Source organism: Rhinolophus sinicus, linkage group LG16 (genome assembly GCF_036562045.2).
Source record: "Rhinolophus sinicus isolate RSC01 linkage group LG16, ASM3656204v1, whole genome shotgun sequence".
Classification (NCBI taxonomy): domain Eukaryota; kingdom Metazoa; phylum Chordata; class Mammalia; order Chiroptera; family Rhinolophidae; genus Rhinolophus; species Rhinolophus sinicus.
The window spans coordinates 27,217,414-27,232,614 of NC_133765.1; the positions used below are offsets into that span (position 1 = coordinate 27,217,414).

Here is a 15,201-nt window from a genome sequence, read left to right on the forward strand (position 1 = left end):
CCACAAATAACTTTGTTAAAAACCAACAGCCCAGATGAACTAAAAAAAAAAACAAAAACAAAAAACAAAAAACACCCAAACAACTTTTAATCATATTATGGCTCTGTATCCAGGTGGTTTTCACTCACATTTTCTGTCTCTGCCTGCAAGAAATATGGGGCTATAAAGCTAGGAGTGCTTCAACAGGAAAGGCAAAAATGACATTTAGATGAACAAACACTCCTAGCAATCTTATTTCAGGGATGTCCTGCGCTTACAGGAGGGAATTACCTATGTGGGAAATTTTCACTTAACAAATTTTACTGTTTTTCAAATAATAGCAAATAATTCAGTTTCTCCCCAGTTTGTGGAGTCTGGAGGCTTGGAGAGCTTATTTCATCTGGCTGGCTCACACCTTGCTGTGTCAGCCCTCCCAGACATATTGATTTCAGAGGAGGAGAAGGCAACCAGGATGGAACAAAGGGGTCTGAACCACTAGCTTTAAATTCTTGAATTTTCAGACAACTCATACAACAGGCAAATTAATAACGCAGCCCCAATTCAAACGCACACCGAGCAAATAGTTTGTATTTAAATTCCCACATTAGAATGCCCTGTTTATACAATAACTTAATAAATCTAGCCTGGCTGCCAAATTGACAAGAAGGTGAGAATCATTCATTAAAATGCAAATGCAATTGAGATGAAATTTGGAATACATTTATTACAGTAATTGAACTTCAGTCAACTGTAGTCACAACACCGATTTTGAACTGCCTTTCAGACAAAAGGATGTGTTGTATCGTCCCCCCACCACACACAAGTTAATATCTTTGTCAGCATGCAAATTAAAATAATTTCCTGAGTGCTAATGATTTGCAATGGAGGATTTCACTCTTCTTTATAGGACAAGATTGCCAGAGATAAAGGTCAACTGCATACACAAAAGATTGCTCTGGTAGCATATTGTGTGTACAGCAAATTGATTGCAAACATATTCTCCGTGCTTATTGCAACCACATTCTTACTAACTCACGGGTGAATTCTGTTACCATCCCTAGGTCATTTGCTAATTGTAATCCCCACCAGTGGGATCTTTGCCAAGTCAGGATTTCACGTCTCAGACCAAAAGTTCCAGGTGGATTTCTCTCCTTTCTGAATGACTCAGCCCAAAGAAACAAGGATTCATGCGTGGATTCCTTTTGATCATAAATCAGATGGAAGAAAGATGCTACAGGGACCGTGATAAAGGCTCAGAAAACTTGACTCTCGATGGAGAAGTCACTTGAGCTGCTCCGGTTGTATTCTTTGTGGCTCCTTTGCAAAATTCAGGTGGCATTTCTGAGGTCTGGGTGAACACACACCTAGCAGATGCTGTTTGAGTTGGAAGAAGGCATAACCTGGAGAGTTTTTCGGCCAAGGATGTGTGCTGTTCAGGAGTCACTCTAGGGCGGCAAAACAATTTGTTTCACCTGTACACTGGAGCGATTACTTTAGTCCCCTTTACACCTTTCATATCCATTAATCCATCATGAGTGATGTCAACTCTACTTCCTAAATATCACCTGACTGTCTTCCCGCTGCCACCACCCTAGCCAGAAACCATCACTGTTACTTCTGTTATGCGAAGTAGCTTCCTACCTGGTCTTTCTCCTTCCCAGTCCATTGTCCACCTGGCTGCCACAGGACTCTTTCTAAAATTCAAAACTCACCGTTCCCATCAGAGTGCTCCAAACCCTTCAATGGTTCCCCACTGTTCTCAGGATGAAGTCCAGACTGCTTCCCGTCGCATAAGGTCCTCTAAGATCTGGGTTTATCCCTAACCGCTTACCCGGCCGTCTGTTTGCATCTCTCTACCCCTCAAGATTGCACGTGATTTTGCTTCTTCCTGTAGTACCCTCTTCTGCTTCTTCACTTGACTGATTTCTATTTCTCCTTCGAAGCTTGGGGAAAACTGTCAACTGTTGAACATTCAATCCCATTCTTGCCCCCAGGCCCCGAATTCCAGGCTAGGTTAAGTGCCTTGTCTGTGTCCCTAGAGTTCCCTCTGCCCATGTGTTTCCCGTTATGCTCATCACACACATGGCGATCGCCTGTTTGCTTGTCTGCTTTTCTACTGGGCGGTGGACTCCTTGGAGACAGTGCCTGGCAGAGAGCAGGCGATCCGCATTTGCTGGTCTTCCTTTCCTACCTCTCTCCCTTCCTCTGAATGGTGGAAAGTACCAGTTGCCTACCACATATCCATGTCCCTAGCTTTCTTAGTAACAGACCACATTATCTGGGGCATCACCAGACAGACAAACAAACAAACAAACAAACAAAAATCAACAGAAAAAGTCCAACAACAAACAAAACTACATTTTCCAGCTTCTCTGGCAGGTAGGACAGGCCAATGAAGTACAAGTAGAAGTCAGTGGGAGGGGCTTCTGGGAAGACTTTAAGGGGAGTTAATACAGCTGGATGGTATGTTCCCTTTGGCCTTTTTTTCTCCTTCCTCCCTGCTGCCTGGAACTTAGCTATAATGGTTGGAGTGTCAGCAGCTGTTGTGTGAGTATGAGGAAACCTTGCAGATGGAAGCAAATACTAAGGTAGTGAATTACAAGATAGAAGGTACCTGGACCCTGGATGAAGCCACCATACCAGTACTTCCTCCAGAAGGTAAACTTTTATGTGAGGGAGTGTGGGGACAGAGCCCCAGAGAGTAGTTTACAGGCTCTCGGCCTCACGTGGAAAGGTGCTGGCTCGGCTGTGGCTGATTGGCTGTTGGCTGTGGCCGGTTAGCCGATTGGCCGCTGGTATAACTGCTGCGGCTACGGAGGAGAGCCGAGGACTTCCGAGGATTGCCGAGGAAGAGCCGAGCAGAGCCAAGGAGACCGGAAGAGGAGAGCCAAAGAGAGCGGAAGAGAGGAGAGGAACAGAGTGGAGGAGAGTCGTCAGTCGGTTGGCGGAAAGGCTGACGGCAGGTCGCGCGTCCGGTGGGCCCAGCCTCCAGTGAGACCATAGAGGTATGACTCCCCTACCTATGGCTCCGTGGGTGTTCCTTTTTGGCCTCACCATATCCTGCGTTCTTGTGTGGGGAGCGGGAGCAGAGACCCCGCAGGCCGCCCTGCCTGAAAAATGGCACGGCGAGCAGGCCTCCGTGCACGACAGGGAGGTAAGCCTTTATTTATTTAAGTCATAATTTTAGGGCTCTGTTTACTCTACAGCAGAAGGCAGTCCCAGCTGGCAGTCTCTCTGTCACTCTATCTGTCTCTGACTCTCAACCTCTTTTTTCCTTGACTCCTCTCTCATGATTATCACATTTAAAAATGCCGTCATCTTTGGCTAAATCATTGGCCATCAACTAGGGAAAGATAATGGGAGAGGTTGGTTTGGATAATGAGAAAGAGGCAAGGAAACTTCGAAGCATGAAACTCTGCCCAGAGAAGTAGGTCTGGGAGAGTCTCCACTGAGGGTGCCCCGGGGCAGCTGGGAAATAGGTAGCAGGAGGATCTGAGCCGGAAAGGAGTGAGAGCTGGGAGAGCAGAGGTGTTGGAGAGAAGCCATGCTGCCTGGGGCAGTGGGTGGTGGTGTGTGCAAGGTGATGTCTCCACCAAGACACTGAGCGAGGCATTCTCTATGCATGATTGCCTTGAGTCTGCCCCTCATTCCTGTGAAGTAGATATTGTTATCATCATTTTGCGGATGAGGAAACTAAGGCTCAGAGAAGTTAGTCTGTGACCGTAGGGTTAATAACTGGTGGAGCTGGAATTTAAACCCAGGTAGCCCTGTGGGGGGTAGAGGGGGTTAGCTCAGTGGGTTAGAGCGCGGTGCTGTTAACACCAAAGTTGCCGGTTCGATCCCCACATGGGCCACTGTGAGCTGCGCCCTCCTTAAAAAATAATAATAATAAAATAAAATCAAAAACTAAACCTAGGTAGCCCTGATTCCAAAGGGTTGCATGAAGAAAATACACTGGTTTTGGAAAAGGTCTGTTCTCGTTTTAACTGGTCATAGTTTCCTTGTCATTCCATGTCTGTGACTTTGAGTGAGTCCTTTTCACCTCTTTGAGATGCATTGTTCTCATCTGTAAAATTGGGATCAATGAATGCCCATCCTAGGATATTGTGGAATTCATATATGAGAAGCGCTTAGCGTGGTACCCGGCACATTGGAGGTAGGTGTGCAATAAATGGTCACAGCCATCATTGTTGTCACCATTGCCGCCACCACCACCATCAGAGCCGTGACTGCTGTTACATCTCTCTTGCTTTGCACACAGTCAGGATGGTGGTTTGGCTCTAAGCCCCACAGGCTTCTGGGAAGTGGTGCTTGGTTCACGTGATGAGCTTGGGAGGTTCTCTTCCCTGTGGGTGGCGGCAAAAAGAGTCTAATTGGACCGCGGTTATTTGGGGATTTGGTAAATTGCATTGCTCAATAATTCAGAAAGGCCTATGAATCTACCATACATGGCGGTGGTAGGATAAATGCTTGGTTACCATGGAAGTAATGCAATTTATTAGGCTGAAGGGCCAGGGAATTAACCTCTGCTCTGCTGAAAAAGAAATGACGTGCAGAAACCTTCTAATTATTTTAAGTGGTTTTCTTTTCTGGGTTCTTCCTTTATTAATCTCTAGCTCAGATTTTCACTCAAGAAAATGGAGAACGAGGAAAAAGAGGAGGAGGAAAGTATAGAAAGAAGAATCGAAAGAACCCACATCACAGGCTGGTGGATAGGGCAACACTGCTGACAACAGTATATGGGTTTAGGCGAAAGTGGACGGACATTACTGTCAGTTAGAAAGCCGGGTTATAATTCTAACTCGACCAACAACTGACTGTGTGACTTAGGTAGAATTATTAACCACTCTGTTCCATTAACTCGGAATAACCATCCCACCACCACCTCTGCCATCACAACTAGAATGTGAATAATTACTATGTGGCAGTAACTGTGAGACAAGCTTTTTGGCTACTGATCTCTTTGGCTTCTGAAAATAATCCTCCCCGGCAACTATTAGTGGTGGTGTTACGAGCCCCATTTCTCAGTGAGGGAACTGAAACACAGAGAAGTTCCGTGACTTGTGCAGGGTTACCCAGGTGGGGTGGAGCGTGGACTGGACTGGAACCCAGGCCTGAGCACGTCTTCCTGATCGTCGGTTCTTTGAAATAATATTGTCTTATCAGACTTGTTGTGAAAGGTGAACAATGAGGAAATAGACATGAAAGCATTTAAAAAAAAAATGTCATGCCAACACAGAATGCAGTTCTAAATTGGATATTCAAAACTGCTTCATAAAGAGAAAGGATTGGTCCTTACACCTAATCAAGTCTTACAAATTGAAAAGGGCCGCAATCGGAAAAGGAAAGCCTCTCATCAATGCTGGGTACACACGCAGATGAGTAGGTAGTGAGTGAGATTAACATGAAAACACATTATCTCTCTGCGAAGCAGCTTTACAGTTTTAAACTAATCTCTAGAAATTAAATTCCTTGAAGGCAGACACCATATTATACTCATGACTTCTGTCCCCTTCCTGTTTGGGGGCATATAGCGGGGACCTAATATTATTTTGGATTACCAATTTAAAAAAATGTGGAGTTGATTTAGTGAAGAAAAAGAAAACCCAAGAAGAAGGATTATGTTGATTATTTGATCTCCTGTTGAAGGTCAATTCTATTCTTCGCTATCTCTAAAATTAGAGGCCACATCTTCAGGCAATATTTCTCATGATTCACAAATTTACCGTCAGTAAGGGTTTCATGTAAATCTCTTCACTGCTTGCCAATCCTACTTCCATGTATCCTGCCTCATTTTGAATGCAACTCCTTTAATTTCTTCTTTCCTGACATCTCTACTGGACATTGACATGGTAACAAGGTGCTATGCGAGGCTGAGGTGAGAGATAAAAATTGAAAAGATTTGGCTTTTGCCTTCAAAGAATTTGCACTCTAATTGGCATTTTGGGCCCAGAGCCCTCCATTCCTGGTGCCCGTAGTGTGGCATTGGGAATCATTGTTCTGACCTGAGTCAGAAGCTAGACTGAACATTTTGGAGGTGAGAAGACCTTGGGGAAAGCCCTGAGCCCTCGTTTTGCAAATGAGGAAACAGGCCCAGAGGGGAGAGGTGTCACATGGCAAGTCAGAGGCAGACCCAAGACTATAATGGCTTCTCTGGATTTCCAGTCCAGTGGTCTCGCTTATAAACCCTCTGCCACCTTGGGCACAGCTCAAGTTGTTGAAAAGCATAACATGCTTAGCTCGGGGTTTGGAGTTCAAAAATGTAGGCAATGGAATGACCAAAACGTTTTTCGCGCCGTAGCTCGGCCCCTCTGATCCTTCATGGGGCGCCCGAGTCAGCTTCTTACATGTGAAGATACACATCCTGTGAAAAGTGCACATTCTGTTTTAAGTCCCCCTCTGTCCCTGCTGGCTTCGCCCTGCTTTGTCCCAGGACCCTACTTCTCTGTGGGGCCAGTTTTCCATCCTGGCTGCCAATGTCTAAAGTCAGGCTGCCATCGTCTCTCCCCTGGGTAACTGCCACTCCCTCCTCACTGGCCTCCCCGCCTAGGACCCCTTTACCCCTTTGAACCTTTCTGCTACTGCGCACATCACTTCTAGGCTTCCCAGTCCAGCCCACAGGGCTCTCTCTGCACGAGCTGGATTCGTCCCATCTCCTTAGCCTCTTTCTTGCCATGTGATGCACTAGCAATACCAAAGATTCTGTTACATCACCCATGTTCTTCCTCATCTCAGTGCCTGCTGTTCCCTTGCTTGGAAGTTCTTTTCCCCTTCCCCTGGCTAACTTCTCTTCATCCTTTAGAACTTGCTGAACCCCGCCCCCCACCGGAAGTTACTTCTGCCTTTCTCAGGCTGGCTTCAGCACCCCTCGTCCATGCTATGTGAACTGCTGGTTGACTGGTCTACCCTCCTCCCCCCAGCACCCTCAGACTGAGCCCCTTCAGGGCAGGGACGATTTCTGGATCTTTTCTGTGTCCCCAGAACTAGCACATAAAGAGTCCTCAAAAAACATTTATTGTGTGAATATCGAAACCATTTGAAAGTCTTGCATTTCAAGTCCTAATGAAATGCCTGCCTAGTTGGGGGCACCTACCAGTGATGCCACCCAACTTTTGATGTGGTGCATTCACATTCTCTTTGGATGGAGCAGATGTTTTCTGCGCAGAAGCTGAGTCATCCAAATGGGGTAGAGATAAATGGATGCCTTTGAAATCTATAGATGTATATTTTTACCGGGGAACCTGAATATATAATGTGCTCTGGAAGAAGTGATCAGATGAAGCAGGCTCCCCGCGTGCCTCTCGGGAAAGTTATTTCTTTAGCTTGAAATTCGGTCTCTGACCTACCTTATGCCAAACGATTACAAGTGATGTTTAGACCCCTGCCCCCTGCCCCCTGCCAAAGGGAACACAGATCCAGCATTTAATATCAAGTTACACAGTGCCCACATGTTGTGCTTTGATTGATGGTACAGTCTCCTGGACTTTGTAAGCTTTATATGACCTCACTGTTCACACACACACACACACACACACACACCCTTGTTCACACAGTGTCCTGCCCCCAGAAGTCACCTCAGACCTTGCAAACATCCTGAAATGCAAACATCATGACGGTGACCTAAAATGGCCATTTTGTCAGAGGATACTGACCGAGGCTGCCATCTCCACTGGCTTCTATGTGGTTAAAAGTGCCTGGGCCCAGGGCTACTCTTTAATTAATGTGAGTCAGCATTTGTAGGAGAGCACTGCATCTCTTCTGGAAGAAAACGAATAAAAACCTGCCAAGTGTCAACAAATAGTTCTATATGCATCCCAATTAGGGTGATTTCTGGAAGGCAGCAGAAGCCCACCATGGCGCTGGTTTCTAGGCAACTGTTATTAAGAGTTCTGAACCTCGCTGGGGAGGGAATATTGGCAGGTCTGCCTCGCGAAGCAGTCCGATGTGCCTCTTCTGTCCTCGCCTCCCTACTGCTCTTGTCTACTTACCCCATCTGATTGAGTAGCAAATTATGGCTCAGGGGGGTGTAGAAGAAGTTACATATCCTTGAGAGCAAAGGCCTGGGGAAGACGCAGGCTTGGAAAATCCTCCTAACGATAGCCACGACTTACAGAGCACTTTCTGTCTGTCAGGCAGGGCCCTGGTGCCCCACACACTAGTTTATTGAAGCCCTGCAACAGACCTACAAGGCAGGTACTACAATTTCAAAGACGGGGAAACTGAGGCTCCCCCCATTGAAGCCACTTGCCAAAAGTCACACAATAAGATGGCGGCAAGGCTCAGATTTGCACTCTGGTCTGTCTGAATCCAGAATGCACCCCCCCTCACCCCCCCCACACACACCCTGCAGTACCCACCATTACCTATTGTGCTTAATGGCTAAATGGAAGGAATGGGAGGATTATTCTTCATGGACCTGCCAGTGTGGACATAAAAAATGCATTAGCAGGCAGAGAGGCTTTTGCTAGAGTGCACCAGCTATTTCCAGAGCACTCCTGGCTTATCATTTCAAGACCGACAACAGACGGTGGAATAAGGCACGAGACCACTAGCCGATGGTCTTTTGACCCACGCTCTTCTGCTTGATTGATGGCGGGGAGTACGTACAGGAGACCCAGATTTCCTTAGGAGTTTGCAGTGGCATTTTCACTAAGCGTCAGCACAGGGGAAATCAGACCCGTCTGAGATGTGGGGCAGATGGGGGTGGGGAGGTCAAAGGCATCCTTTCTGAATTCCCAGCTCGGAGCTTGCCTGACATCATGAGAAGAAGCTTCTGATGGCCTCCTGGCCGTGGGGTGGTTGTCTGACCCTGCTGGTCCTTGTCATGTACATTCAGAGAGATCCTAGATGTGAAAGCTCTGCCCAGGACCACGGGCCAGCTCCCTCCCACTCACCCAGCATCTGAAAGCTGTACCCTTAACTGTCTGCTCCCTGGGATTCAGCAGTCATCTCTCATCTTCCTCTCGCATTTCGGATGATCTTATATCGATTCCTAGCCCCATACCTGACAGAGCAGGAACTTGGGGAAAGGCCTCTATCGTCATCCAACCTTCCAGGTCCTGTCCTGACTGTGATCGACTGTAGATTGTTTTCTCTGCCTAGGATACTTCTCCCGACTCCCTATATGCTTTTTACCTGGTAATTTCCTACTCCCTTTTCTACACCAAACATTTCTGATAGGTGCAAACTCAAAGAACTAGAGGGGTCTTGTAGGTAAAAGGTAAATAGGCCCGGACACACACTTTTTAATGCTGTATCTAGTTTGCAAACCACCATAGGCATTTACCAATAATTTGGCCTATGATTTTCTCTCTCTCTCCTACCTGCCCTGCCCCCAGCTCTTTAAGCTCTTATTTTTATATTTGTGGAACTACCATTAAAGGGCTGAGGCATTACTAACATTATATTCTGCAAATTGCATTACCATTCACCCTGGAGCATGCATTGTGAATAATAGCCCCTGGAATTGTGCAAAGGGGCAGCCCTGCCCTGGGCATATACTGCCTCCCCCCACCTCACCCCCACCCCAGTCCTGTGCCTGGGTAACATAGACCTTCAGGAACAGTTCACAAGATCTCAGGGTTGCTTTGCCACTAATGTGCAATTTGGCACTGCGCTCAAGGCAGATATGGAGATTCAGATCTCCGCTTTAACTAGTGGTTTGGCTCTGGCTTTATTGAATAGATTCCCTAGTAAACTCGTCTGATTTAAAGACTGTCCTACAAAACAGTGTTCTAATTGGTTTCTTTCACTTTGCACCCATGTTCTGCCAGGAAGCTCTCGTTTGGAGCTGATCTGACCCAGGGCGATTCCTAAAGCCAAACCCACAGTCAGATGTGCTGAAGGGCCAGGTCATGCATTTTCTTTAAATGGGACCCAGGGGCCTGACAGAGCAACGTAAAGACATTCAGAATTTCCTACCCCCCAAATTCTGTCTGCCTCCGATGCAACCCGAGGGGACGTGCTGAAGCATCATTCCTGACACTTCTCAGGCTGTTTGATTTGGCCGTCCTGCGTTTTTTAGCAGAGCAGAAAAGTGCTTCTGTGAGCATTCTTGCTGACTTTGTTCTCTGTTTCATGGGCAACCTTGGGAGGGTAAAGTCCAGCCACGTTTCTAGGAGGTCCCTCTAGTCCAGTGGGGGATGGAAAGGGGTGGCTGTGGTGCAGCCTGACTTTGGGGAAACATGTCACTCCACATTATCGTCCACCTATTGGAATTCTTCTTATTATTATTATTATTTTGTAGGATGGCAATTATCTATTTATTTTTTAAATTAACGTTTATTGGGGTGACAATTGTTAGTAAAGTTACATAGATTTCGGGTGTACAATTCTGTATTACATCATCTATAAATCCCATTGTGTGTTCACCACCCAGAGTCAGTTCTCCTTCCATCACCATATATTTGATCCCCTTTACCCTCATCTCCCACCCCTCTCCCCCCTTACCCTCTGGTAGCCACTAAACTATTGTCTGTGTCTATGAGTTTTTGTTTCTCATTTGTTTGTCTTGTTCTTTTGTTGTTTTTGGTTTATATACCTCATATCAGTGAAATCATATGGTTCTCTGCTTTTTCAGTCTGACTTATTTTGTTTAGCATTATAATCTCAAGATCCATCCATGTTGTCACAAATGGTCCTATTTGTAATATACCTGAGTGCCTCATAGAAAAAGAATTGTGATCTCCCTGTAAGCTTTTCAGCAAGAAAAGCGTCTGAAAACCACTTTGGGTAGACACTAGGGCGGCTTCTCTCATATTGAGCAGAAATGGGGCATCCTGGAGCCCCTAAAGGTAACCTCCCTTATGCAGGTAGCCCGATGGTCTGAGAGAAGGCGTCTCATCAAACCTTATGGGTTTTGAGACCTATAATGGTGTGGATCAGTGAGATGTCAGTGAAGAAAGGCCAGTATGATCTTGAAGGATCTGTTCTCTACAGCGACACCTTGTGGCAGTGAGAAGCATTGCCATTGGAGCACACAGGGACAACTTCTTCTTTCCCTGAGTACGGAAGGTAACCAATAAACCTTCTGTTCATTGGACAGTTAAAGGGGAGGTGAAACTCCTAGAGAGAGACACTAGACTTCTTGCGAGTAATTCATGTGATGGCTCATGTAGCTAACTGGAAAAATAAAAGGTGTGATTTGAGTGTGTAGCCTCGTTCATGTTACTAAAGAAATGGTCTTTATGATGTAGTTGCTCATTTTCCCCTCAGTTGATAGGATTGTGGGTTGGGAAGAAGGACATAGGTTGGTTCAGCTCTTATCCAGGCTTTTCCCATTGAGTCAAGCTGTTGACTCTATGTCCAATAGTATTAATAATAAGAAAAACACTAATAATAAGAGCCAACACTTACTGTGGCAACTATTCTGAATGCTTTCCAGTTATTAACTACTGTTATCTTGAAAACAATGTCTGAAAAGTACTTAGTGCTTTGTCTCTCAAGGCAAACGACAAAGTATAGCATCCTAAGCTCCTTAGCTGTGTACTTTCTAGCGTCTGATTTTCCAATCAGACAGGAACAAGGTAATAAGGAAATCTCCCCTAAAGAGTGGACAGAATCCCAGTGGCATGGTCGGGCAGTTGAGATGAGGTATAAACACTGGCTGTTCTGGTTGTATTTGTGTGTTTAACACTGACATAATCCAAGTGCCAGCTGTGCGCGTCTTAACTCATTTAATTCTAACTTCCCTGTGAGGTAGATTTTATTATTATCCTCATTTTACAGACGAGGGCAAAGAGACTCAGAGAGATTAGGTACCTTGCCCATATTGAAACAGCTTGTTGGTGGTAGAGCCAAGATTCAGGCTGGTTCCAAAAGCCATGATATATCTTACTGTCTGTCAGTATGTTAGAGCAGGTGAGGGGTAGGTGACTGGGAAACTGGTTTTAAAGATGATTCTTTGTTCCTTGGTACTTTTGGAATAGAGGCATGAGGACATTAATACCTGTTGAAATATATTTCCAAGCATTAATTTTGGAATACTAGGGTTTAAACTGCCTGCCATTGCATTATTATTGCTTCGTACTCATGTGGGTCGTGGGTTGGACAAGCGACAGAGTGGCCCTTTCCTCACAGTGGGCTGCAAGATGATTTTCGGTCTAGCATCCCGAGTACTGCTCCTAAGCCTTGTGCAGATGTTCTGAGATGAGCTTGGTGAACTTGCAGGGTTTCTGGCTTTTTAATGTTTATCTCATTTTACTTTTAAATGAAATCATGACCCTAAAATGTCAGTTAATATTATGGGGAAGAATGAGACCAAGATGTGGTCAAAGTTCGGGAAAAAGTCTTCACCTGACCTGAAAAAGGTGAATGGATTCTAACCATCAGCAATGGCTCATCTGAGTGGAAACCATGAAAATAATCAGTTACGGAGGGGCTGGGATTAAAGGAAGTGCTGAGTAGGACAAAGATTTTACATGAGGGATCCTGGGGATGGGAAATGGTCTCGCTGAGGCCGGCTGGCTCTGTCTGTGGCTCAGCTGGACGTTGCTAGTACATTTAGAGGGGTGTAATATCATGAAACCTTTGTGTTTTCGTCTTGCTTTCCAGAAACTGCTTATTTGCTGATGGTGACTGTGCCAAAGTGGAAAGAGCAAAAGTCATGTCTGAAGTACTTTCAACCTCCCACACCCTATTTCTTGCTTTTCTTTCATTGCTTATGAGAAAAGTTCGTTTTGTTTTAAGCATTTATGAACTTGCTACTTTTCAGCAACTGAAACACAATGTAAATCTAGAGGACTTCAGTTAGCAGTTGAAAACTTTAAAGCTACATACCTTAGGAATTTATCTTCAGGAACTGAAGTATATAATGATGTAACTCCGAAGATGTCCATCTCAGTATTGTTTATATAACAGGAGAACAAATTGAAAACAACCAAGAAGTCCAATGATAGGAGATTGGTTAGATAAATCATGCTAGGAGATTGGTTAGATAAATCATGCTATAATACATTCTTACAATGGAATATTACACAACCATGAAGATGGTTGTTATGCTTGAGTGGATATTTGATATTAAAGAATTATTGCAATTGTTTTAGATGTGATAATATTACTGTGGTAACAGTTTTAGAAAGAGCTCTTCTCTAGATAGTTGTTTAAAGACAGAGGGTACAAAAATGCATACACATTTTAAGAAAGGAAAAACTGTATTAAAATTGTAATACTCAATATATACCGATAACAAAGGATGAATACAAGTCACGTATATACATTTTTTGGTACCGCTGGTATTTACAGATAAAATGATAAATGCTTCAAAATAACGGGAGGAGGGTGATATATAAACGAAATAAGATTGGCTATGAGTTGATAATCATTGATCTGAGTAATGGGCGCATAAAGGTTAATTATATTATTCTGTCTGCTTTTATAGATATTTGAACATTTTCACTCTAAAAAGTTTAAGAAATGAAGTTGTGGCTGTGTATTTATAGACATGGAAGACATGTATAATCTATTGTTAAATAAAAATCAGGTTACCAAATGGTATATGCAGAATGGGTTTTTTTTTTAAAATGAAAAAATACACATGTATATATAGAAAATTATTGAAAGTTGATATGCCAAAAATATGAATAAGGATTATTCTTGGGTGATGTAATTGTGTGTGGTTCTATTATTTATTTATCTCTACTTATCTATATTTTGTAGTTTTCCAAGATTGTTTTATTTGTGTATTTTTAAAAAGTCCTTTAAAATACAGGGCTTGGGAAACTGTTTGGTAGTGTCTGTTAAAGATGCGCATATGTGAACTCTATGAAGCAACAGGTTCATTTTTAGGTATATTCCCAACAGAAGTGCATGCATAGATTCAGCAAAACACATGTAAAAAAATGCTCACAGCAGCTCTGTTTATAACAGCCCCCAAGTGGAAACAACCCAAATGTCCGTCAGCACTAGGTAGATATGTTGCACTGTGTTCTAGCAATGGAAACTGTAGAGAAACAGAGAGAAGAACCCCAACTGCGTGAGGCAGTGTGGATAGCTTAGAAACATGTTGAGTGGAAAAACCCAGATACTCGAAGATGGCCAACTGCAAAATTTCACGTATGTAAAGTTCAAAACAGGAGAAACTAAATCTTCAAAATCAGGAGAGTGATTTTCTTTGGGGTGGGGTAGTGACGGGGAGGTGAGGTGAGGAGGTTTTCGGGGGGGGGCTTGGTAATGTTCCCTTTTTGATGTGGGTGTGGGTTACGTGGGTGTGTTCATTCTGTGAAAATCTATTGAGCTGTGTGCTTAATGACTTGTGTGCTTTCCTGTATTATGTTATATTTCAATAAAAAGTTAAGCAAAATTGCAGGGCTTAATGCAGGCGGCCTGTACGCTAAGTGGTGGATTAGTGCTTTATTGTCCAGCCTGTGGCTACATCCATTAGAGTAATGGCTTGTTGAACAACCCCAATAGGAAGAGATTTAAAATGAATATGGAAATCCTGTACTAACAGCTGCATTTGCAGTCTCCACTTAGGAGCTATCTATCCTGACTTTTCCCTCCCATCCTGTTTGCTCCAGTTGTGCTGAAAACATGACCTTGTAGGGTTCAGATTGGGGTTCGGGTGTGATATGCTGGCTGTAGCCCCATGGTTGGGGACAGAGACCAATCCATGATGAGATCATCCTCACATCAGTAAAATAGTTATAGTCACTTGGGGAACATGAATGATGTCATACACACAGCGACTAATTATTGAGCCCTTACCATGTATCCGTTCCAGGCACCGTTCTAAGTGCTTTGTATGCATTAACTCATTTAATCTTCACAACAGCCCTGTGAGAGGGAGAAAGTGTTTTTGCAATCCCCACTTTGGGGATCAGAGAAATGAGGCAGCTTGTTCATCCCTCTGTGGCTTGTAAGTGCAGGAGCTGGGATTTGAACCTAAGCAGTGAGGCTCAAAGCCTGCAGGGCTCATTGGACAGAAGGCAGGCCTGTGATTACTGCTCTGAGCTAGGTCCCCTCCTGGCTCAGCCTGGCCACGTGATCTTTTCAAGGAGACATCTAGTCACCTTTCCTCCTGTCCCCTCAGCCTGATGCCTAGAAATACCAGAGGAATTCTGAAGCATGCATGCATTCATTCATTCAACAGGCATTTATTAATAACCTAGTATGTTATATCCCATACCACACATAAAGCAACTGAGGTCTACAGAAGTGAAGTGATTTGCTCCATGGCCACCCTGCTGTTAACTGGTAACGTTGGGATTTGAACCCAGAGCTGAC

At 44.4% G+C, this 15,201-nt stretch overlaps 1 protein-coding gene and 1 long non-coding RNA gene across 7 annotated transcripts in view; one reads left to right on the top strand and one right to left on the bottom strand.

Moving 5' to 3' along the window:
• The window catches only part of LOC141569253 (uncharacterized), a 295,225-nt gene that overhangs the window by 122,717 nt on the left and 157,307 nt on the right, over positions 1-15,201 (top strand). The window contains exon 4 of one of the 5 annotated variants that reach the window (XR_012492761.1): positions 1,041-2,344. The exons of the other annotated variants lie outside the window; for them this stretch is intronic. This is a non-coding gene — a long non-coding RNA (uncharacterized LOC141569253). Of the gene's footprint in view, positions 1-1,040; positions 2,345-15,201 lie in introns of those variants that run through there. 5 annotated transcript variants of the gene reach the window in all.
• The window catches only part of CCDC60 (coiled-coil domain containing 60), a 126,729-nt gene that overhangs the window by 46,248 nt on the left and 65,280 nt on the right, over positions 1-15,201 (bottom strand). The gene's annotated exons all lie outside the window — the stretch shown is intronic.